The 23,394-nt window shown below is 40.1% G+C and overlaps 1 non-coding gene across 1 annotated transcript; it reads left to right on the top strand.

Moving 5' to 3' along the window:
• Positions 1 to 22,979: 22,979 nt before the first annotated feature.
• LOC118489581 lies at positions 22,980 to 23,086 on the top strand. Its single transcript, XR_004887603.1, has one exon. It is a non-coding gene; the product is annotated as a small nucleolar RNA R71 (small nucleolar RNA).
• The last annotated feature ends 308 nt before the right edge of the window (positions 23,087 to 23,394 follow it).

The raw sequence follows: 23,394 nt of genomic DNA, 5'->3' as shown, positions 1-23,394 counted from the left end.
AAACTATTGCTCTCCTTCCTTTTATCAAAAGTGGCGTCCCATTTATATTAGTTTCCTATATGACTGATTAGGTATTATTATTAAATCAAAACAATGTATCCAATTGTTTTTTAAACAAGCCCATAACACTAATTCACAAATCTGTTGCACGTTTTTTATATTTGGCGGCCCACTAAAAATTCACCAAAGAAATGCACGTTCATATGATGGATTTGAATGTGATTCATGCCCACAAATTGCTGTTGTAGTTTTACGGCCAATGACAACCCATGAATCATGCAAATCAGCTCTCTTTTCTATTAGTCCCTTTCAACGAGTACATGGGTCTTGCAAAAGATGTTCTCAATTTATCCATAAAAGTAATCGTGGCCTCGACCCATTCATAGAAAATAGCTGCAATTTTACTTTGGTCCCTGGCATACCACTCTGCCCAACTGGCTGGTCATTTACATATTATTCGTTTTTGCTCCATTTGCACTAGGACCTACCAAAACACAAAATAAAATAATAAAACACTAAAACTAAATAAAAATAAATAAAAACTATACATAAATTATACAATTTACACGGGACAAATATGTGTATTTTACCCCACATCACTCATCACCTTGGGAGCTCTGATATTGTTTGATAAGAAAAAGGAAGGTTCAATGCGCTTGTGCGTTGATTACCATGAGCTGAACAAGGTAACGATCAAGAATCGTTATCCGCTGCCCATGATCGATGATTTATTCGATCAACTATAAAGGGCTAGCTACTTCTCTAAGATCAACTTGGGTGGTAGTTGGAATGACCATCTCACCCTAACTAAATCCTCATATACTAATAGTTATTATACAAGCATCAAGGCTACTCCTTTCGAGGCCTTGTATGGGAGGAGATGTTGAATGCCCGTTTGTTGGACAGAAGTTGGGGAAGCCTAACTGACTTGACCAAAGATTATACTAGAAACCATAGATAAGATAATACAAATCCGAGATCGTCTCAAAGCTTCCAAAGATCGGCAGAAGAGCTTGTCACACCCAGATATTTCCACATATTACCGGTGGGCCCGGCGGGGAGTATCGTGACGTAGTTGATATCATCATAGTCAATTATACACAGTTTATAGCACAGCGGAAGTCTTGGTAGAAATTACTATTACAAACCGAAGTGTAAAGTACGAATAAAATATTATACTGACGGTTGCAAGAAAGGATCCACAGGCGGATCTAAAATATAATACAAAGCGTTGTTCAACAGAATTAAGGCATTAAGAACTTGCAAGATTCTCTAATTAATGACCAGAAGCTCCCAGCCAATTACGAGTAGTACCTGTCACTTAGCCTTTTTTGAAAATACGTCAGTTTACACTGGTAAATACAATTAACCGACTCTTTTGAAAGCATTTATGAAAATTGATTTAAATGCACAAGGCACAAATATTCTTTTATAACTTGGGACAATTATACAATGATAATCTTGTATCAGATTTACATGTTTGTCATACAATTGGGGCCCGGGATAGAAGCAGGGACAAGATTAACTAACACACCACTAATATAAACCCACATGGAGTTATCCCCAATAAATGGATATATCGTTTTACATACGCAACTGTCAGGTGTATGCCTACACCCTGTGCTTAAGTCGTGGCCATTTACGATTGAAATGAGCCAAGGATATCCAGGACATGGTCGTTAAACCCCAATGTTTATTGTTATCAAGCAACACTGATTAAAATGGGATTATGCAATTTAACCACTAAAATGAATTTACACCCGACCAAGAGGTAATACTTTACCGTATCCCAAGCCCTTATAAGGGAAAATAAGCTAAAAGTATTTACCTGAGCTTAAAATGCGAGATTTGATTACTCAGCCGTATAATCTATTCAAACTAGTGCAAGTAGCTTTTATCGGGGCTCCTAATCTGGAACGAAGGTTTTAGAAACCTATTAGATTACTAACGGGTCTTATTTAAGTTGTAAACTTAGACCGGTTAGTTTAAAGAAAGGTTTACGGTACGAAAAGCTAGATTAAGCGATTACCGGATTGGGATGTAATTTAGACCCAACAAGTATGGAGGCTTGTATAAAATGGGTAAACTAAATACATTCTGGAATTTGAAGTTAAAATGATAAGATTTGACCCGTTTCGGCTAATTTATGTAAACTAGTCACATAAACCGTACCGTACGCGTATAAGCATAAACAGGTAACCGGATGAGTCATATACAAGTTCCATAAGTTATTATGCTTAAAATATGTTGTGATATCAGTAGGATATCAGCAAACATGCCCAAAAAGATTTTAAAACCAAATTAAGTCCCGTAAGGGCATTTTGGTCATTTTAAGATTTATAAAAGAGGTTTTAAAGTAAACTGATGTTTTGGTCTAAAACATTCTATAAAAATATTTATTTTATGATGTTATAACAGTAGGATATCATACATATGTGTGGTTTACCATTTGTGGCCAAACTATGCCCCGAAAGGGTATTTTGGTCATTTCACATATGCTTTTAGGGACAAAATTGGGAGTCTGAGTACATGACTTATACCTACTGTAAAAATATTAAAAATTATTTATAATTTTAGTAGCTAACAAGTCTTGGGGTACTAAATATGGTTTTAAACCATACTATGCACCTAATTAGCATAAAAATCGATAATTGACGATATTTGCGATGTTTATGTGATTCTGAGATTTTGACCAGCCTTGAATGATTAAAATATTTTATTTTACATATTAAATCAGTAGTAAAAGGTTTGGCATGTTAATCACATGTAAAACACATTTTATTAGCACAAAAAGGTATTATCGTCAATTATGGAATTTATACAAGAACTCAAAGTTATGGTCAGTATCTAATCTGACCCGACATTCCAAAAATTCCTAAAAATGATATAATAACAGTAGGTAATGAGTTTGGTGTCAAAATTTATGTTTAAACGTGATTTATGCATAAAAGCGTAATTTAATTTATAAAAGTTAAATTTTACGATATTTTGCATAACGTTAATTTGAGACCAGAAAATAATGTCAAAATAATTTAGACATGTTTATATATCAGTAGCTAAGTTATTTGCATGCTTACATATTCAAAATCATGTTTTTAGACCATAAGGGCATAATGGTCAAAGTTAAGCATAATAACGGAAACAAGTAATTAAACTCAGATTACTAAGGGACAATGTAATATAACCTCAGAGGGTTATACTACTATATAATATGGTCACAAAGGAACCTTAATGCATCAAGAAACTTGTCACACCCTGATATTTCTACGTATTACCGGTGGGCCCGGTGGGGAGTATCGTGACGTAGTTGATATCATCATAGTCAAATAATCACAGTTCAATGCACAGCGGAAGTCTAAAGTAAAAATATTACAAAACGATTCGAAAGTAACATAAAGTATTACACATCGGGTTGTAATAAGATCCACAAGCGAATCAAAGATAAAAGAAATATTGTTCAACAGATTTAAGCATCAAAAGCTTGCAAGACTCTTTATTTGATACTAGGAGTAGCCAACCCATTTCGCTTAGTACCTGCACTTAACCTTTTTGGAAAATACGTCAGTTTACACTGCTAAATACAATTAACCGACTCCTTTGAAAATATTTAAGAAAATTGATTTAAATGCACAAGGCACACATATTCTTTTATAACTTGGGATAATTATTTAAAAATAATCTTGTAAAAGAATTATATGTTTGTTATATGTTCAGTAGCCCGGGTTAGAAATACCGGGTTAAAGATTAATAGACACACCACATAATATAGTCCCACGGCGAGTTATTCTCAACCAGCGGTTATATCTTTTTACATACGCACCGGCAGGTGTATGCCTACACCCCGTGCTTAAGTCGTGGCCATTTCAATGAATGAGCCGAGGATATCCAGGACATGGTCATTAACCCCCCCCCCCCCAAAGGCTTAAAACAAAGAAAACAGATTAAACGGGTTATCTCAATGATTTAACCATTATTCCATTAAAAATTCAATACCCGACCAAGCGGTATTTTATATACCGTACCCCAAGCCCGTATAAGGGAAAATAAGTTAAAAGTATTTACCTGAGCAAAATACAAATTTATTTCAGCCGTATAACAATCAGCAAGTGCAAATATCTTTTACTGGGCTCCTAAATCTGGAACGAAGGTTTTAATAACCTATTAGATTCCTAACGGGTCTTACTTAAGTTTAAACTTAGACCGGTTAGTTTTAAAGAAAGGTTTACAGTTCAAAACGCAAGATTAAGCGAAGACCAGATTAGAATGTGATTTAGACCCGACAAGTATGAAGACTTGTATAATATGGGTAAACTAAACACATTCTGGATTTTGAAGCAAAAATGATAAGGTTTGACCCTTTTCGGTCAATTTATGCAAACTAGTGACATAAACCGCTCCGGATGCGAAAAATGCATAACGGGTAACCAAATGAGTCATGAACAGGTTTCACAAGTTAATATGCCTTAAATATGTTGTGATATCAGTAGGATACCTTCCATTATGCCCAAAACGGATTTTAATTCAATTTAAGCCCCGTAGGGGTATTTTGGTCATTTTAAAGGTTATAAAAGAGGTTAAATTACAATCTGAGATTCTGGTCTAAAATGATCAGTAAAAATATTTATTTCAGCAGGTTATATCAGTAAGATATCATACATATGTGAAATTTATCACTTATGGCCAAACTATACACCGTAGGGGCATTTTGGTCATTTTACTTAAGCTTTAAAGGTCAAATTTGGAAATCTGATTTCAAAAATTTTACTTACTGTTAAATTATAAAACTTTATTCATAACATCAGTAGGTAACAAGTCATAGGTGCTACATATGGTTTTAAACCATATTATGCGCCTAAATCGCATAATAGTCGCTATTTGACGATATTCGGGTTGAATAAGGAAATCTGAGATTTTGAACTGCCTTTACTGTTTAAAATAACTTATTTAATATATAAAATCAGTTGAAAAAGGTTTGATACGTAAAGGATGTGTAAAACTCATTTTATTAGCAAAAAGGGCATAACCGTCAATTACCCAGTCAATGCAAGAACCCTATGTTATGATCAGTTTAAAATTCAACAAAAATCTTAAAAAATCACTAAATAATATATTACATCAGTGGGTAGAAAGTTTGGTGTCAAAATTTGGGTTTAAATGGGTTTTATGCCGAAAATGTCGTTTAATTAATAAAAAGCTTTCAATTTACGATATTGAGCATACCTCCTAATTTAGACCACAAACTGATGTCAAATTTTTAGGACATGTTTATAAATCAGTAATAAAGGTTTTTGTCCTCTCACATTTTCAAAAATCTCGTTTTTATATCAAAAGGGCATAATGGTCAACAATTAAGCATTTAACGGAAACATGCAAATGATTCGGATTAAGTAAGAACCATATAGTATAATCTCAGAGGGTTATACTAACTTGTAATATGGTCCTAAAGGAACCCTAAGGCATGTCTAAAACAAGCTACATCAGGTCAGAACTGAAAGTCAAAGCAAAAGTCTACTCCTGCGACTTTCGGTTCCGAACCGAGCCTAAACTTAGAATTGTCGGGTTGAACATGCCTAAACATGTTCTTATATTATTTACCAAGTTATTTTAGTGTTTAAACATGTTCCATAACTTCTACATTGCTAGTTATGAATTTATTTGTAAAAATAGATTATGTTGACTTTTTAATATTAAGTTTGACCCGACAATTAACCAAGTTAGAATGAGAATCAGTAGGTGCCCTTTCAAGGGTTTATTACCTACATATTACTTACTAGGGTCCTTAGCACGAGTTTAGAACAGAAGATGGCTCTCTTGAACTCCAGGAAGCTCCAGAGAAAGTGTTGTGAAGAAATTTTGGATTGTGCAAATGAACAAGTGAACTACAAGTCCTATATATAGCAAATTCTACTTCACAAGATCACTCCACATGCCCCTATATTGATTCCAGATGTTACCAGGTGTCCCTATTGAATGAAAAACCATTGGCACAGTCCCTGGTATCAATTTGAGGCATGCAAAGGCGGTGGAACTGGCTGACATGCAGCTGTCCTTAATTTTCTGCATCTGGCAGTCCCACGCGGGCCGCGTAAGACTCATAAGGAGTCTACGCGGGCCGCGACGCTCCTATGTCACCGGAAAACAACTTTCAGACTTGGCAGTTTTGGTCCCTGGTCCATAATATGTTTATTTAACTTTCATTTATTGCATTTAGGACCCCCATAATTAACTTTTAAGGACCTTGGGTCATAAACTAACTCCGTTAAGCTCCCGGTTAGTTGTATGATCACCCGAAAAGTCTTGTTTTCATCGAAACTCCACAAAATTAATATCCGTTATTCTTGAAAGCAAAATATATAATTATTACAATGTTTTTGGGATCGCTAAAAGGTCACTCAGAGGTTACTTCCAACATGTTGACACTTTTAACCCCTATGTTTCATAAGATCCTTAATTTAAGCACAAACGACTTTCTAAGTTCGATATATTATTCGTTAAAGAATACGAATGTCGTGTGAGGTCAATCAGAGGCACAAGAATGGCATGTTGACACTTTGGATCCCTTTTACTTACATATTTACATTGTTTGACAATTTTAGTCCCTCCAGATCAATTCATTACACGTTTAAAGTCCATGACACGTGTCTTCATTATATTGGTCGTGATTTTACGAGGTGTTACAAAACTAAGCTAATTCGGGTCAGAATTGAAAGTCAAAGCAAAAGTCAACTTTTGCGACTTTCGGTTGCGAACCAAGCTTAAACTCAGAATTGTCGGGTCGAACATGTCTAGACATGTTCTAATAATATTTACCAAGTTATTAAAGTGACAAAACATATTTTATAGCTTCTACATTATCAGATATGAATTTATTTAAAAACCGACCCATTTGACTTTTTATGTTAATTACTTTAACCCGACAATTAACTAAGTAAACGTGGTAATTAGGAGGTGCCTTTTTGAGGGATTATCACCTAACTAATTACGATCACGTAGCCACTTTCGTTTCGAATAATGGCTGGACCGATAAAGTTTAAACTAAAGGTCAAAGCGTATTTACGACAACTTTGACTTTCGGTCTTTAAACATCTAAAAACCGAACTACAAAAGATAAGAACACTTACACAAGGTCCTAGCACGAAGTTTGAACTGAGAGGAGACTCCTTTAGGTCCAGGAAGCTCCAAAGAAGAAGTAATGAATGAATTTTTGAATGTGCAAGTTGAAATGTGCAATCAAGGCACCTATTTATAGTGGAATGAGGAACTTTGAGATCAATCCAGCTTTTATGGGGTGATACCAGATGATTACAGGTGTTAGGATGTCAGTAAAAATCATCAACAAGGCCTTGGTTTCATAAAAATGGCATGCAATGGCGGTTTGAAAGCTGCAACATGCAGCTGTCCAGAGTTTTGGACGCTGGCACCTTCCTCGCGGCCCGCGTAGGAGATAAGGGGTGCCTACGCGCCCCGCGACGCTCCTTGTTTCCGGTAAACATCTTTCATAAATTGCATTTTCAGTCCCTGGTCCTTTATTATTTCATTTAACTTTCATTTATAGCACTTTTGACCCCCAAAGTTAACTTTTAAGTATCTTAGGACATATAACAAACATCGTTAGGCTTCCGTTCAGTTATGAGATCACCCGAAAGGTACTATTTTCTCTCGTTGACGTTTTTAACCCTTTTTCTTGAAATCGTACACAACTTTTAATTAACGATAGCGAAACCACATATATTTATCATTTGGAATTCTTGGAAGTATAATTGGACATTACGAAGCTCCGGGTTCGTTAAAAGGTCACTTAGAGGTAAGAATTAACATGTTGACACCTTTAACCCCTTCGACTTATAAGTTTCACTTGTTTTTTCACAAATGGCTTCTCACACCCAATAATTTAATCATTTAAGAATACGAACACCATATAAGGTTAATTAAAAGCATAGTTTTCACATATTGACACTTTTAGTCCTTCCACATACATCTTTTCACCGTTTATCGACTTTAGCCCTTCTAAGACATCTTATTACACGTTTAGGGCTTATGACACATGTCTTCACTATATTGGCCATGATTTTGCGAGGTGTTACAGAGCTACACTGACAAGAGGGGCAAACCTCTTAAGTTCCAAGTAGGGGACAAGGTTCTACTGAAAGTGTCACCCTGGAAAGGTGTGATGCGTTTTGGTAAGAAGGGCAAGTTGAGACCTAGATATACAGGACCATTCGAGATAATCGAATGTGTCGGTTCTAGAGTTTATAAGCTAAACTTACCTGAGGAGCTAAGTGGAATTCACAGTGTGTCCCACATCTGCAATTTAAAGAAAAGTCTAGCCGATAAGTCGCTAGCAATATCACACGAAGATGTGCAAATTGTTGAAAACCTACGGTTAGTTGAAAAAACCGGTGTCGATCGAGGATCGACAGGTTAAGAAGCTCTGAAGGAAATACATCCTATTGTGAAGGTTAAGTGGGATGCTCGTAGAGGCCCCGAGTATACATGGGAGGTAGAGTCCACTATGCGATAGAAGTACCCCCATATTTTTGAGTAAATCTCGAGGTCGAGATTTCTTTTAAGGGGGTGAGGATGTAACACCTCGTAAAATCGTGTCCAATAATGTATTGACACGTGTCCCTATTCCTAATGATGCCTGATGTTGGCTAGGAGGGACTATTTTTGCCAAATAATGAAAGCATGAATGTGGAGGGGCTAATAGTGTCAACATGCTTAAACTATGCATCTGAGTGACCCTTTACGGTGTTCGTATTCTCAAACGAGCCACTGGTTGGAAGAATGATACAGTTTTTTATTCCAATTGGAAGTTTGTTAATTGAAGGGTTAAAAGCATCAAAATGTTAATTTATACCTCTAAGTGACCTTTTAATGAACTGGGAGCCTTATGACGTTCGTTTATACTCCCGAGTTTACCTAATATTGGTCTTGAGGGGTTAAAAGTGCAAATATTGAAAGTTATATTAAGTGAGGTTGAGGGGTTGTGTTTGTCAAGTTTCAAAAGTGTGTTGGTGGACTCGGAGCGTGCCGCGGGCCGCGTAGGCCTTGGGCCATCTCTGTCGCGGGCTGCCAGGCCCAGCCCAGCTACATTTTCTTGCTTGTTCTCCAAACAAAGCAACTAAAACTCACTAATTCAATACAATGGCTGCATATTGGTTTGTGACATGTTTTACGACTTGTGTTATTATCTCCTAAGCCCTCTTACACTTGGAATGATCTAATTAATCCTCAAAAACTATAAATAGGTGCTCGTTTTCATTATAAAGTTGCACCACATTTTGAATTCTTTCTAATTTTCACTTTTGGAGGTTCCTGAGTATCGCAACCCCCGACCCCTACCTCGGGAGGCGGGCGGCCGCAGCCTACTTAGAGATGGTGGTATCGGTGTTTACCATTATTTGGCAGCGGAAATTTCATCAGGACCGTAGTTAGGAAATATTTTATCAGAGTAAAACACCACATTTTATAATAATAAATATATAGGGATAAAACCCAAGTTTTCGTTACAAACGGGTTTATAGGGATAAACCCTATTTTATTGAAATAAAACATCTTCTTTATTTAGGTAACTTTATAGCCACTTTTCCAAGCCTTCAGTGCTGTCCAGCTGGTTTCTATTTGGCTTTCACATTTGTTACCTGAAACGCGTTTAAAAACATTTTGTTAGTGGGAAATACTGGTGAGTGAATCCCAATTTAATCTAGACAGGTAAATCAGTTTTACAGTATTGAGGGTGATCTCGCAATTACATTTGTTTATATTTCTACTTTAATTACCACCCACGGTACTGTCAACCCGACTTGTGGTCATGTTACTACTCACATTGTAGTAACAAATTTTGTATATAAAACCCCAACATACCGACGATAATTGTAGAATTACAAATACTCATTCACTGTTTAATATAATGTAAAACATTTGAGGTTTTGTAAAAACAGTTTACAAAAATGAGGATTACTCACATTGCTATCTTAGGTAATTTCCTATGGATTTCTGGCTATAATCTATAAATTTTAAATAATGCACACACATTAGTATAATAACCCAAATTTACATTAGTTATACCCTCCCTAAGACAGAACTCCAACGACTACGTCAGGTAGAGCCTCAACAGCCGTTACGGAGCGCTAGATCAATCGGGCAACGTATCTAATACATAACCGGGGGTTAAAATACTTACAACGAGGTAGAGCTTCGCTAATTAGGGGGGTATAATGCCCGGGTATTATGTTTACACTACAGAACTTTGAGAGAGAAAGTAAAATTTTGAACGATTTGTGAACTGAGCCTTTCGACTCAATTAATAGGGCTGATCAGACAGGGCGTCGCGCCCTGCGACGGAAACAAGGCGGGCTTTCGCAGCCCGTGATGTAGGTCGTCTAGGGCTTAGCTGGGACGAGTCATCGACTAGCTTTGACACGCGCTTGGCACGTGGTGGAACCAGGTGAGGGCGGGTGGCCAGGCGCTCGCGCCCCGCGACGGCCCTCAGGGGCTCTGTCGCGCCCCGCCAGGACCCATTTAATTTTGTTTTTAACTATTTTATAAAAATAAAGGTATTTTTGACCATTTCTTGTATACGAGGTGTATTTTAGGACGTATTAGGACATTCTAATTATTTTAGGGGTGTCAGAATTATTTTAGGAGGGTTGTTATATCCTACCCACCTTATTTTAGAACTCGTCCTCAAGGTCTACTGAAACAGGTGTGGGTATTTCCTCTGCATTTCTTGTAACAACTCGAATTTCCAAGACTTCTGTTACGCATTTATTGCATGTTCATTATTGTTTAGTTGTTTATTTGCACAATTAGTTGCTATGGAATTGTATACGCTTTGATGCAATGAATTGTATTGTGTGATTGTGCATGATTGTTTGTTAAGTATTGAAAGACTTGACAAATATACAAACTTGGTGGTGAAACTGTGAAATTATTATGAGATGGTGTGCATGTGTAAAGTATGATACTTAGGGAGGTAGAGGGTAATTAGTGAAATTCTAGAGATACTTAACCCTAATCCCTTTCACTAATCATTTTCACAAGAAACAAAAGCACGTAGTTCACATTCTATTCTCTGGCAATCATCACCAAATCATTGGCACAAGACATTCATCACTTTTGATTCCTCTCTTTCTCTAGAATCATTCAAGGTAATTGTTTAATACTTGTAAACCCTAATTGATAGTCTGATTGCATCAATTCTTGATTATTGCGAGACTTGTAAACCCTAGCGTTCATATGATGGATTTGTGCTTTGATTGATGCTTGATTATTGTGTTATGATGATAATTGGCCGTGAAATAGTCTGTTTGCATGATGATGTTGATAGTTGAATAGATTTCTGACATGTAGTATGCGAACTAGGGTTTCCAGATCGTATGAGTTATAAGACGTAACTGATGAAGGTGTTAAGTGTAACCGATACAATCACGTCGAACTTGAATGATCATATGTATTACTGATAGTTTGTCTGAGTTTTAAGCATGCTATAGTCCGACCTTTATATTAATGTATGCTCCGAGTTTTAACATGCATTGTCCGACTTCTTTAACATTCATGAATGTCCGAGTTTGCTAACATATGAAGTCCGATTTTCTTTGAATGTTTAGTATATGTCCGACTTTTATAAATAATCAAGGGGTCCGACCTTTAATGTTAAGGGAGGTCCGAGTTTCTTGACCCTCCCCCATGTCCGAGTTTCATTATGAAAAAGCTAGGTCCGAGTTTTGTGAGCTTTCCCTTGAGTCCGACTTTGTGTAAGGAAATCCCCCAGGTCCGAGCTTTTAACTAGGGCAGCCCCCTCTCTTGTCCGACCTTTAAAGGTCCGAATTTCATGCCCACCTTACCTGGTCCGAGTTTTTGCATGTTTGTTAGAGTCCGAGGTTTTAATGAATAAGTGGTCCGAATGTTTAGTGATGCATATTAAAGGTCCACTTAAAATCACCTCAACATTCGATCTGCATATAAAGTTTCAAAAGGGTATTGGCATTTAATTCCCAACGTATGATCACATAAGTGTGGTCCAATAGAAATTAAGTAAGCCATGATTAATAGCCAACAGTCATCGATCTAATACAATTGTTTCATTCAAGCTTGCATGTGATGGTGCATGTTGTTATGATGGTTGTTGACTCTCTTGGCTGCCGTGATGATGATAATATTGTTGATTGTTGCAAATTACATGTGGTATATCATAATTGTGGCATAATTATTAGAGAACGTTATGGAATTAAACGATAAATACTAAGGTTGCACGATGGTTTGGAATATACAATATTTGTCGGCCATACAATATATGTTTGCAACGGTTAATGAATGAGTTCATGTGAAATAGGAATCGGTGATGTAAACGTGTATACAACATGAATACCAGTTATGCGATAACAATAAATAACCAATATACATGGGAAATTGTTACGACTAGTCATATGTTATGTGTTTTTGGTACACCACTGGATGGATGGTGTATGTAATACTTGTGTGCTACATGTGTAATATGTATAAGGAATTTGTGATTAAGTGTTACGAAACTGACAGTTATGAGTAACTATGCTAGGATTTGGTTGACAACTGTAAACGTAAACAAGTAACTAATCTATACCGAGCAAACCAAGGTGAGTTCACACCCTTACTAAGGCATGGGATTCCCGGGGCTTGGGAATGGGTTTTAAAGGAATAAGGTTGAATAGATTCGTACTGACACTATTACTAGACTACCATACCATCGTCCTCGGTTGTGCAGGACACATACGTGCAATCTACGTACACATATACTTACTACTATCCTCGGTTGTGAGGGATACTTTTACACACTACTATCCTCGGTTGTGAAGGATACTTATACATATTACTATCCTCGGTTGTGAAGGATACTTATACACACTACTATCCTCGGTTGTGAAGGATACTTATACATATTACTATCCTCGGTTATGAAGGATACTTATACTTAATTACTATCCTCGGATGTGAAGGATACTCACGTAAGACCTACGTGAATTTATACTTACTACTGTTCTCGGATTGTGAAGAACACATATGGTTACGAATAGTCTAGTGGATATACAACATGGGAAGCCCCCACCAATAGAACGTACTATCGGCCCAGTAGAGCCACATGTTACAAACGAACTTACTATTACGCATTTACTTTCCGTGAACTCGCTCAACTAGTTGTTGATCCTCTGTTACATGCCTTGCAGGTCGTTAGATACATGGAGCTTGCACATGGAGGAGCTGGTCGTTGTGGGCTTGGATCGTGATTACCTTATTAAACACTTATGACATTTCGTACTTAATTATGTTGGGTTTTGATTATATGCTTCCGCTAGACAATGATAACTTACTTATGATTTGGAACACCTTTCATATGGATTTGGTTTGGTTTAAATAACAATTACTTTTACTATATGTATCGTTCTATATGATTGGTGGCTTGATCCTGGTCAGTCACGCTCCCAAGCGGTGATATTCCGGTGGTGGATTTTGGGGGTGTGACAGATTGGTATCAGAGCCATTGGTTATAGAGAACTTGGTTTTAATATGGGGAAAACGTTTTTATTAAAACCAGACTATAACCAGAACAGTGCTCTCAACGATCCACAACGACGCTTCGCTCCACGTGCAAGACTCAACATCCTAGGTAATAAGGTTTATGTTTATTGCCTACCTGCTAGAATTACGTAGAACTTTGCTCGTAGTATGCTTAGATTACATTGCTCACTATTTGTTATTGCTTGAGAACACCTGTGTGCTTACACTCTTCTGTCATCGCACTACTCGCGAACCATTCATACTTATGCTACCTTTACTGCTCGATCATATCTGGACGTGTTAACATGACTCAAGCCCAGTTGACGGCTCTCATTAACGAACAAGTTGCTGCGGTGTTTGCAGCCGCACAAGCAGGAGGTATAACCTGCTATTTCAGACCTATCCTAGGATGTTAGATCCTACTCTCGTGACCCAACTCTCGCGCTTAACCTTGACCTATTTTTCTCGCGCAACGGGTCAGAACGCACAGCAACCTGTCTGCACATTCAAGAACTTCATGGACTGTCGTCCAAGCACATTCAGTGGCACAGAAGGAGCAGTGGGACTACTCCATTGGTTTGGGAAGCTCGAGTCAGTATTCGAGATGTGTGAATGCCCTGAGGCTCGCAGGGTCAAGTCCGCCACTGGTACTTTAGAAGGAATCGCGCTAACCTGGTGGAACGCGCAGGTACAGATACTAGGGTTGGCAGCTGCTAACGCCACCCCTGAAACGAATTCAAAGAACGCATTAGAAGGGAATACTGCACGCGGGATGACATCCACAAGTTGGAAGTGGAGCTTTACCATTTGAAAATGACGGGGTCAGAAATTGAAGCTCATACGAATCGATCGTACGAACTGGCCATTATGTGTCCAACCATGGTGGACTCTCCAAGCAAGCGTATCGAATTGTACCTCAAAGGTCTAGCCTCAGAGATTCAGAGCCATGCTGCATCGGCTAACCTCGACAATAACCAAGACATTCAGCGTCTTGCTCATCGCCTCACGGATCAGGCAGTGGAACAGAACAGGCTGCCTAGTTGTATCAGCGCTATTACTACCGCTATCACTTCTGCTACTCTCGCTACTCCTAGTGACAACAAGCGGAAATGGGATGGGTATTCCAGCAAGGGTTCCGCTACCGTTCAGTCTCAAGCACAGCAGCAGCGCAAGAATAGTGATCACCGGAGCCGAGTCAGCCAACTTCTGGTGGTCAGGGGCAGGGTGGATATCGGGGAATTCACCCAATGTGTAACTAATGCAACAGACACCACGGTGGTTAGTGCAACGAGGGACGTTGCCAGAGGTGTCTCAAGATGGGCCATGAAGCTAAGGATTCAGGAGCCCACGGCCTGCAAATCAGAATCGCCAGCAACAACAGCAAGCAGAAATCCTATGCAAAGAAAAGGTTGTTCGCATTTCTCGTTCTGGCCAAGAACCTCTCGAAGTCAAGGCGACAAGAGTGGTGCTGTGGTTGGCATCACCTCTTTCTTGAAGGCTCAGGAATGTTTGCGGAAGGGTCACACCGCAATTTTGGCTCTCGTTATTGACGCATCAACGAAAGAAAAGAAGTTGGAAGACCATCCAGTTGTACGCGAATTTCCTCAGGTGTTTTCTGAAGATTTACCTGGTCTACCGCCTCATCGTCAAGTCGAGTTTTAAGTCGAGCTAGCTCCAGGAGCAGCACCTATAGCCCGCGCACCGTATCGTTTAGCTCCAACTGAACTGGAGGAACTGTCTAAGCAACTACAAGAGCTCTTGGATAAGGGTTTCATTCGTCCAAGCTCTTCGCCTTGGGGAGCTCCAGTACTATTTGTGAAGAAGAAAGATGGAACTTTCAGGATGTGCATTGATTACCGCGAACTGAACAAGGTCACAGTGAAGAACCGCTATCCTCTTCCTCGTATAGACGACTTATTCGACCAGTTGCAAGGGTCGAGTTACTATTCCAAGATTGATCTAAGGTCAGGGTATCATCAGCTGAGAGTCCGGGATGAGGACGTGTCCAAGACAGCATTCAGAACCCGCTACGGCCATTACGAGTTTCTAGTCATGCCTTTCGGGCTTACGAACGCGCCTGCAGTTTTCATGGATCTTATGAACAGGGTGTGCAAACCCTATCTAGACAAGTTCGTCATCGTTTTCATCGACGACATTCTGATCTACTCCAAGAGTCAGGAGGAACACGAGCAGCACTTACGTCTTATCTTGGAACTTCTTCGAAAGGAGCAACTGTACGCCAAGTTTTCTAAATGCGACTTCTGGCTTCGTGAAGTCCACTTCTTAGGCCATGTGGTGAACAGGGATGGGATTCATGTCGATCCATCCAAGGTAGATTCGATCAGAAACTGGCCTGCACCGCGTACACCAACGGAAATACGCCAATTCTTGGGTTTGGCGGGGTATTACAGGCGATTCATTAAAGACTTCTCCAAGATCGCACAGCCGCTTACTATGTTGACACAGAAAGGTGTTACCTATCGTTGGGGTAATACACAAGAAACGGCTTTTCAGTACCTGAAGGACAGACTATGCAGCGCACCTATCCTCTCATTGCCAGAGGGCACGGATGATTTTGTGGTCTATTGTGACGCATCGATACAGGGGCTTGGTTGTGTATTGATGCAGCGGGATAAAGTTATTGCCTACGCCTCTCGTCAACTCAAGGTTCATGAACGGAACTACACGACGCACGATTTAGAGCTGGGAGCTGTTGTTTTCGCACTTAAGATATGGCGACACTACCTGTACGGTACCAAGTGCACTATTTACACCGATCACAGGAGTCTCGAGCATATCTTCAGGCTGAAGGAATTGAATATGCGTCAACGACGATGGGTCGAGTTACTTAATGATTACGAATGCGCCATCAAGTACCATCCAGGCAAGGCCAATGTTGTGGCTGACGCTCTCAGCCGGAAAGACACTCTACCTAGACGCGTACGAGCCTTGCAGCTCACTATTCAGTCCAGTCTTCCCGCACAGATACGAACTGCTCAGATGGAAGCATTAAAGCCTGAAAACGTCAAACCTGAAGCCTTACGCGGTTCAAGGCAACGAATGGAACAAAAGGAAGACGACGTCTACTATGTAACGGGGCGTATTTGGGTCCCACTGTATGGCGGTTTACGAGAACTTGTGATGGATGAAGCTCATAAGTCTCGCTATTCGGTACATCCAGGTTCGGATAAGATGTACCACGATCTCAAAACAACATATTGGTGGCCTAGCATGAAGGCCCACATCGCTACTTACGTTGGCAAGTGCTTGACCTGTGCGAGAGTCAAGGTGGAATACCAGAAACCAGCGGGCCTACTTCAGCAACCCACGATACCACAATGGAAATGGGAAGAAATTTCCATGGATTTCGTTACAGGCCTACCTAGATCTCAGCGTGGAAATGATACCATATGGGTGATCGTGGATCGACTCACCAAGTCTGCACACTTCCTGGCTATAAAGGAAACGGATAAGTTCTCCACTCTCGCAGACGTTTATCTTAAAGAAGTTGTTTCGAGGCACGGGGTGCCCACCTCCATCATTTCGGATCGGGATGCACGATTCACGTCAGAGCTATGGCAAGCGATGCTCAAAGCGTTTGGCTCTCGATTAGACATGAGCACAGCTTATCACCCTCAGACGGATGGGCAGTCTGAGCGCACGATTCAAACTCTAGAAGACATGCGTCGAGCGTGTGTTATCGATTTCGGCAACGGCTGGGAAAAGCATCTCCCTTTAGTGGAGTTTTCATACAATAACAGTTACCACACCAGCATCCAAGCCGCTCCATTCGAGGCATTGTACGGACGTAAATGCCGGTCACCTCTCTGTTGGGCAGAGGTGGGGGATAGTCAGATTACAGGACCAGAAATGGTAGTTGACGCTACGGAAAAGATTGCACAGATACAACAACGCATGGCGGCGGCTCGTGACCGTCAGAAAACTTACGTAAACAAACGCAGAAAACCGCTCGAATTCCAAGTTGGGGATCGAGTGCTACTCAAAGTCTCACCCTGGAAGGGTGTGGTTCGTTTTGGTAAACGAGGCAAGCTCAATCCACGGTATGTTGGACCGTTCGAAATCACTGAAAGAATAGGCAAAGTAGCCTACAGACTAAACCTACCAGTCGAACTCGGTGCAGTTCACAATGTATTTCACGTGTCGAATCTGAAGAAGTGCCTGTCAGATGAGACCCTCATAGTTCCTTTTAAGGAACTCACTATCGACGAGCGGTTGCAGTTCGTCGAGGAGCCAGTTGAAATCACGGACCGGGATGTTAAGGTCCTCAAAAGCAAGAGAATCTGATGCGTGTCGGTGTGTATATATTTTAGATGTATAATTAAGCCCTTTTTACACTTTTAGCCAAGTTTTAAATTTATAAAACACGATATTTACTAACACTGAACACACATATGGGCAAGTGCACCCATCGTGGACGTAGTATAGTGTTGGTAAGATACCGAGGTCGTCCAAGGACACAAGAGCTTTTAATACCGGTTTATCCTCAACGTCTAACCAAATCAAAAAGTTAGAAAAAATGTTTTAAACTAAGAAAAATAAAAACTAACTAAATGCTGAAAAATAAAAATAAAATAAAAACAGATAGACAAGATGAATCACTTGGATCCGACACGTGTATTAGTATAACCTTTGATTATTTTCGCACTTTTGCACTTGTTTAAGAGATTATCTTAGTTATTGTAGTAGGCCCCTCTTTTGAAGGCGACGTTACCCTCAACCCAGTAGTTTGAGTCAGCAAGGATACAATCCTAAAGGGTCGGATTATTGAAAGATAATGAATTAAGTTATTAATGCAAATTATGGTAGGCCCCGCTTTTGGCGGTGACGTTACCCTCGGCTAAGTAGTCTGAGTCAGCAGGGATACAGTCCTAAATAACCGGGTTATAGTATTAATAGTAGTTAGCTAATGAGGGGGTCAAAGAGTTTGGATCCCCGCCATCCAATACCTATGGGCATTGAAGGAGATCCTACTAAATTTGACCCAGGTCCCAAGCAGGACCTCTAAACGCTGAACAAGGGCAAGACCCTTACCAAACCGTTCCCTTAACCCCCGACCAGGTAGCCAACATACCTCCATATAGACCGTGGAGATATGAATGGTGAAAATCTTTTATTTTATATAGACAGTAAAATAACGCCAAGACACCACGGACAAACGATAAGGAAAGATCACCTTCAACATAAGTAACTAGTTATTAAAGTCATTAATACAAAACCAAATAAATAGTGCAAAAGATTAAAAATAAAAAGTATTATACTAAACACTTGTCTTCACCAAGTGATGTAAGAGACTTAGCCAAACATGGCCTTGATTGTCAAGAACTCTTACGATCAATCTTGGATCCCGAGACGACTCACACACTCTACGATGGACAATGGATGATGGTGGTGGATGATGGTGTTATGGTGGTGGTGGGTGGTGGATGAAGTGTGAGAGAGGTGGTGTGCCAAGGGATGAGAGAGAATGAAACCAAGCTCCTCTATTTATAGGCTGAACAGAACGCTGGACACGGCCCCGTGTCCGCTGGACACGGCCCCGTGCCCGTCTGACATTCTCTCTCTTCATTAATTGTAATTGCGAATTACAATTAATGCGCCTGCTGTACTTTCAACACGCCCCCGTGCCCGCTGGGCACGGCCCCGTGGTGAGCAAATGGAAGCTTCTACCGGTTTGTCTTTTCTGCTGCTTCCTGGGCACGCCCCCGTGTTCACTGGACACGGGGCGTGTTCAGACTCTGTTCTCTTCTCTTTGTCTTGGGAGGTGCCGTTGAGGGTCCGGGCAGTTTACTTTTGTTCCTTTTCTTGTATTTATGATAGAATTAGTGGTCTTTTTGCTTCTTTTGTGATTTTGAGCTCATTTCATCCTGAAAATACAAAAGGAAGACAAAAACACTCTTTTTCCAACATTAGTACTTAAAAAGGGTTAGTTTTATGCCTTAATTGATGTGTTTTATATGTTGCATTTTACACACATCAAATACCCCCACACTTGAACTTTTGCTTGTCCTCAAGCAAAACTCTTTTAATGTGGCTTACACTCCCAAATGGAATAGGTAGAAGAGAAGTTTTTTTAACTTGTCCTAGAGTGTCGGGAATCCAAGGTTTGTATAGGTTCTATTTTTATTTTATTTACAATCTTATTCGTCATGGTTTATTTTGAACTTTTCATAAGATAAACTACTTATTTGGGCATAGCATGCCTTATTAAAATTCCATTTATATACAAGTTCACATACCTCACGGGAGATCACTCAATCACTCGGCCGAAGGTGTATATTTAAGTGAATCGCTCGAGAGCGGCACGGATTTACATTCTCCATATGCTTGCCAAGCGATCAATCCTCCTCCTTTTTAACTTTTTACCTTTGTAAATATCAAGAGGTCTTTTGGGGTGAAGGCTTGGGTTTAAAGGTGGGTGGTTGGTTAGTGGTTAGTAAAAAGGGCGAAAATCGTAACAAGTGTCGGTTTTCGTAAAATACCTTATTTTTGGTGACATTTATTTTTGAAGTATTTCTCCAAACAAGCTTTTTGTAGCTTATGTTTGTGTTTGACTTCATTTCTTTTTTTTTTTTCTTTTTTTTTTTTCATCACGTAAAGGGTATGTTTATGAAAAACCGAGTTTGTTACTAAAATAAAGGTGAAAAAATGAAAAAGGTTTTTGGTGGGTAAAAAAAATTGTTTTGGGGGTAATGAAATGAAAGGTTTAGGCTCAAAGGGGTTTTCTAGGGGGATTTTGGGTAGGTAAAAAAAAATGAAAAATAATGGTTTTGAAAGAAAAATAGTTAGTCCTAATGCCTCCATCATTTACTTACTTGGGTTTAAGTTGGTAAGGACCGGGAATGTATCGTCGTGGCAAGTTCTAGATTTGTAAAGACCGAGCGGCTATTCACACAAGAAACGAAAAATGAGCATTTAATCTAAATATGTGTATTTTTATGCTCAATAAAGGCTCAAAACTCACTTTTTGTGGGAATGGGTTTTTAATGTGACCAAGCATATATAATCGAATTTTAGCTAGACTTGTTATACCGTTTCATAATTTTCTTATGTTAGTTCTTTTTATCACGACGCTATCGGTTGTAAGTTTGTAAAAATATAACCCTTTTATAACTTGTTATTCCCAACTTAAACTAAGACAAGTAAATAAAATAAAAAAAATGAAAAAGTTTTTGAAAAAATTTGGGGTGTTTAGCGGTTCCAATAGAGTTTTGTGTAAGGCTTGTTTTAGGATTTTGCAAAAATTCCAAGGTTTTAGCATCCCCCCCACACTTAAATTACACATTGTCCTCAATGTGTCCAAAAATAAAGTTTTTGGTTGATTAGAATATGTAAAAGTGTGTTTGAAAACAAAGATTTGTGTTACTGGCGCTCTGGACACGGCCCCGTGTTGACCGGGCACGGCCCCGTGGTCAAGTGCCAGTAACAAAAATTATAGAATTGAAACAGAAGCCTGGACACGGGGGCGTGTCCGCTGAACACGGGGGCGTGTCCGCTGAACACGGCCCGTGTCCAGTTACCTGAACTGGGTGATTTCCTGCAGGGGGCTCAGCACGGGGCCGTGTTGGTTGGGCACGGCCCGTGTGGAGCCTTCTGTTATGGAGATTTTGTCGGTTTGTTCTGTTCTTCTGCATGGTTCCATTTTTTCTCGTTCCCTTTTTCATCCATTACCACCATGAGTGTGATTTATTCTGCAAAAACTAAAAGATTAAACTAAACTAAGGATAGGTCCGCGGAATGCCTCCGTGGTGCGCCACGTTTATAAGGGTCCTTGGCTAGACCCAATTCCCGGTCATACGTCTTTTGATTGGAGTGCCTTGCCTCCCAAGTTACACCGTCGGAGAGCGGCATCCAAGCTTGAATCAATAATCTTCATGTAGTGGACCGGGTCGTCATCCTCTATTCTCTTCCCAACTCCGAACTTTACCTCATCGTCCCCATATCTCAAAGTTAGTGTCCCGTCATTCATGTCCACTACTGCTTGTGCGGTGGCAAGGAAAGGCCTCCCTAGAATAAGAGGGACCTCGGTGTCTTCCTCCATGTCGAGTATGACAAAGTCAACAGGATAAACGAATCTGCTTACCCTTACCAAGACATTCTCGATGACACCTTGCGGGAACTTGACTGATCGATCCGCGAGTTGTATGCTTATTTTTGTAGGGCTTGTGGTTCCCAAGCCAAGCCTTTTGAACATTGAAGAGGGCATGAGGTTAATGCTAGCCCCTAAGTCGGCCAAGGCATTGCGAACGGGAGATTCCCCTATTGAGCACGGAATCGTGAAACTTCCGGGATCGATCTTCTTTTGGGGTAGTTTATTGAGTACGAGGGCAGAGCATTCTTCGCCTAAATTAACTAATTGCAAATTTTCAATTTTCTTTTTATGTGTAAGGAAGTCCCTCATAAATTTAGAGTATTTGGGCATTTGGGTTAGGACTTCGATAAAAGGAATATTGACATGCAATTGTTTTAGCAAACTTTCGAATTTTGCGAATTGCTCGTTGGTTTTTTGACGAATTAACCTACCGGGGTACGGAACTCGAGGAGCCTTGGTAGGCTCTGTTGATGGGGGAGGGTCCTTCTCCTGCAGATGTGTTGGCGTTGATTCTTCCGCGGCTGGAGGTACTTCTGCAGGCCCTACGGTCCGGTTTCGTAGCGTGATGAGGTGAACTTGTGCCTTCGGGTTGGTTTCGGTATTGCTGGGTAATGCGCCTTGTGGTCTTTCGGAAAAATTTTGAGCTAGTTGACTTATTTGTTTTTCTATGTTTTGAATGCTAGCTTGTTGATTCCTAAAGTTTGATTCTAATTGTAGGAATCTTTCCGAATTTTTCTTGTCAGTGTCAGAGACGAGGCGAGATATAGTATCTTCGAGCCTTTCTCTTCCACTTTGTTGTTGAGTGAAATTTTGTGACTCATTTCTTGATTGCTGAAAGTTTGTTCGTTGTGGTTGTTGGTTACTACTATTGCCGGGCTCCCTCCAACCAAGGTTTGGGTGGTTTCGCCATCCTTGGTTGTAGGTCCCCGTTGGAGGACCCGACGGTCTAGGTCTATTATCAATGTAGTTTACCATTTCTTGTTGATCGTCCGTTTCTTTCATGCAACTCCAATTTTCATGTGACCCACCACACCCCTCACAAGCCATGACCGAGACTGTTTTTGTCATTTCTAATTTTTTTATTTTTGAAGAAAGGGCCTCGATTTGGGCTTGTAAAGAGGTGCTTTCGTCTACCTTATGGGCGCCCGGGGCGATAGTTTTATTTCCCCGGGGAGTGTGCCACTGAAAATTGGTTTGAGCAATTTCCTCAATTTGATTATATATTTCGTGTGGGCGTCGATTACCTAAAAGTCCCCCGGAGCTAGAATCAAGTGTCTGCCTAGTATGTGGCAACAACCCATTGTAGAAAGTGGATACTTGTTGCCATATTGCGAGGCCGTGATGGGGACACTTGCGTAATAGCTCCTTGAACCTTTCCCAAGTTTCATATAAGGATTCCCCGTCCTCTTGTGAGTATGTGTTAATTTCAGCCATCAATTTAGCAGTTTTAGAAGGAGGGAAATACTTATATAGAAATTTTTGGGCTAGTTCATCCCAGGTGTTTACCGATCCAGCTGGGAGGGTGTTGAGCCAAGCTTTCGCTCAGTCTTTTAGTGAGAATGGAAACATACGAAGGCGGATGGCGTCGTTTGATGCTCCATTGATCCGAAATGTATCACATATTTCTAAGAAATTAGTTATATGGAGATGGGGATCCTCGTCCGCGAGCCCGTGAAAGGTCGCGGAGTTTTGGAGCATTTGTATCAAGTGCGGTCGAAGTTCGAAGTTATTGGCTTCGACATTCGGGG

This window comes from Helianthus annuus, chromosome 17, assembly GCF_002127325.2.
Source record: "Helianthus annuus cultivar XRQ/B chromosome 17, HanXRQr2.0-SUNRISE, whole genome shotgun sequence".
NCBI classification, from domain to species: Eukaryota; Viridiplantae; Streptophyta; class Magnoliopsida; order Asterales; family Asteraceae; genus Helianthus; species Helianthus annuus.
Note: the sequence above shows the minus strand (reverse complement) of the source record. Positions and strands in the feature narration are given on the sequence as shown.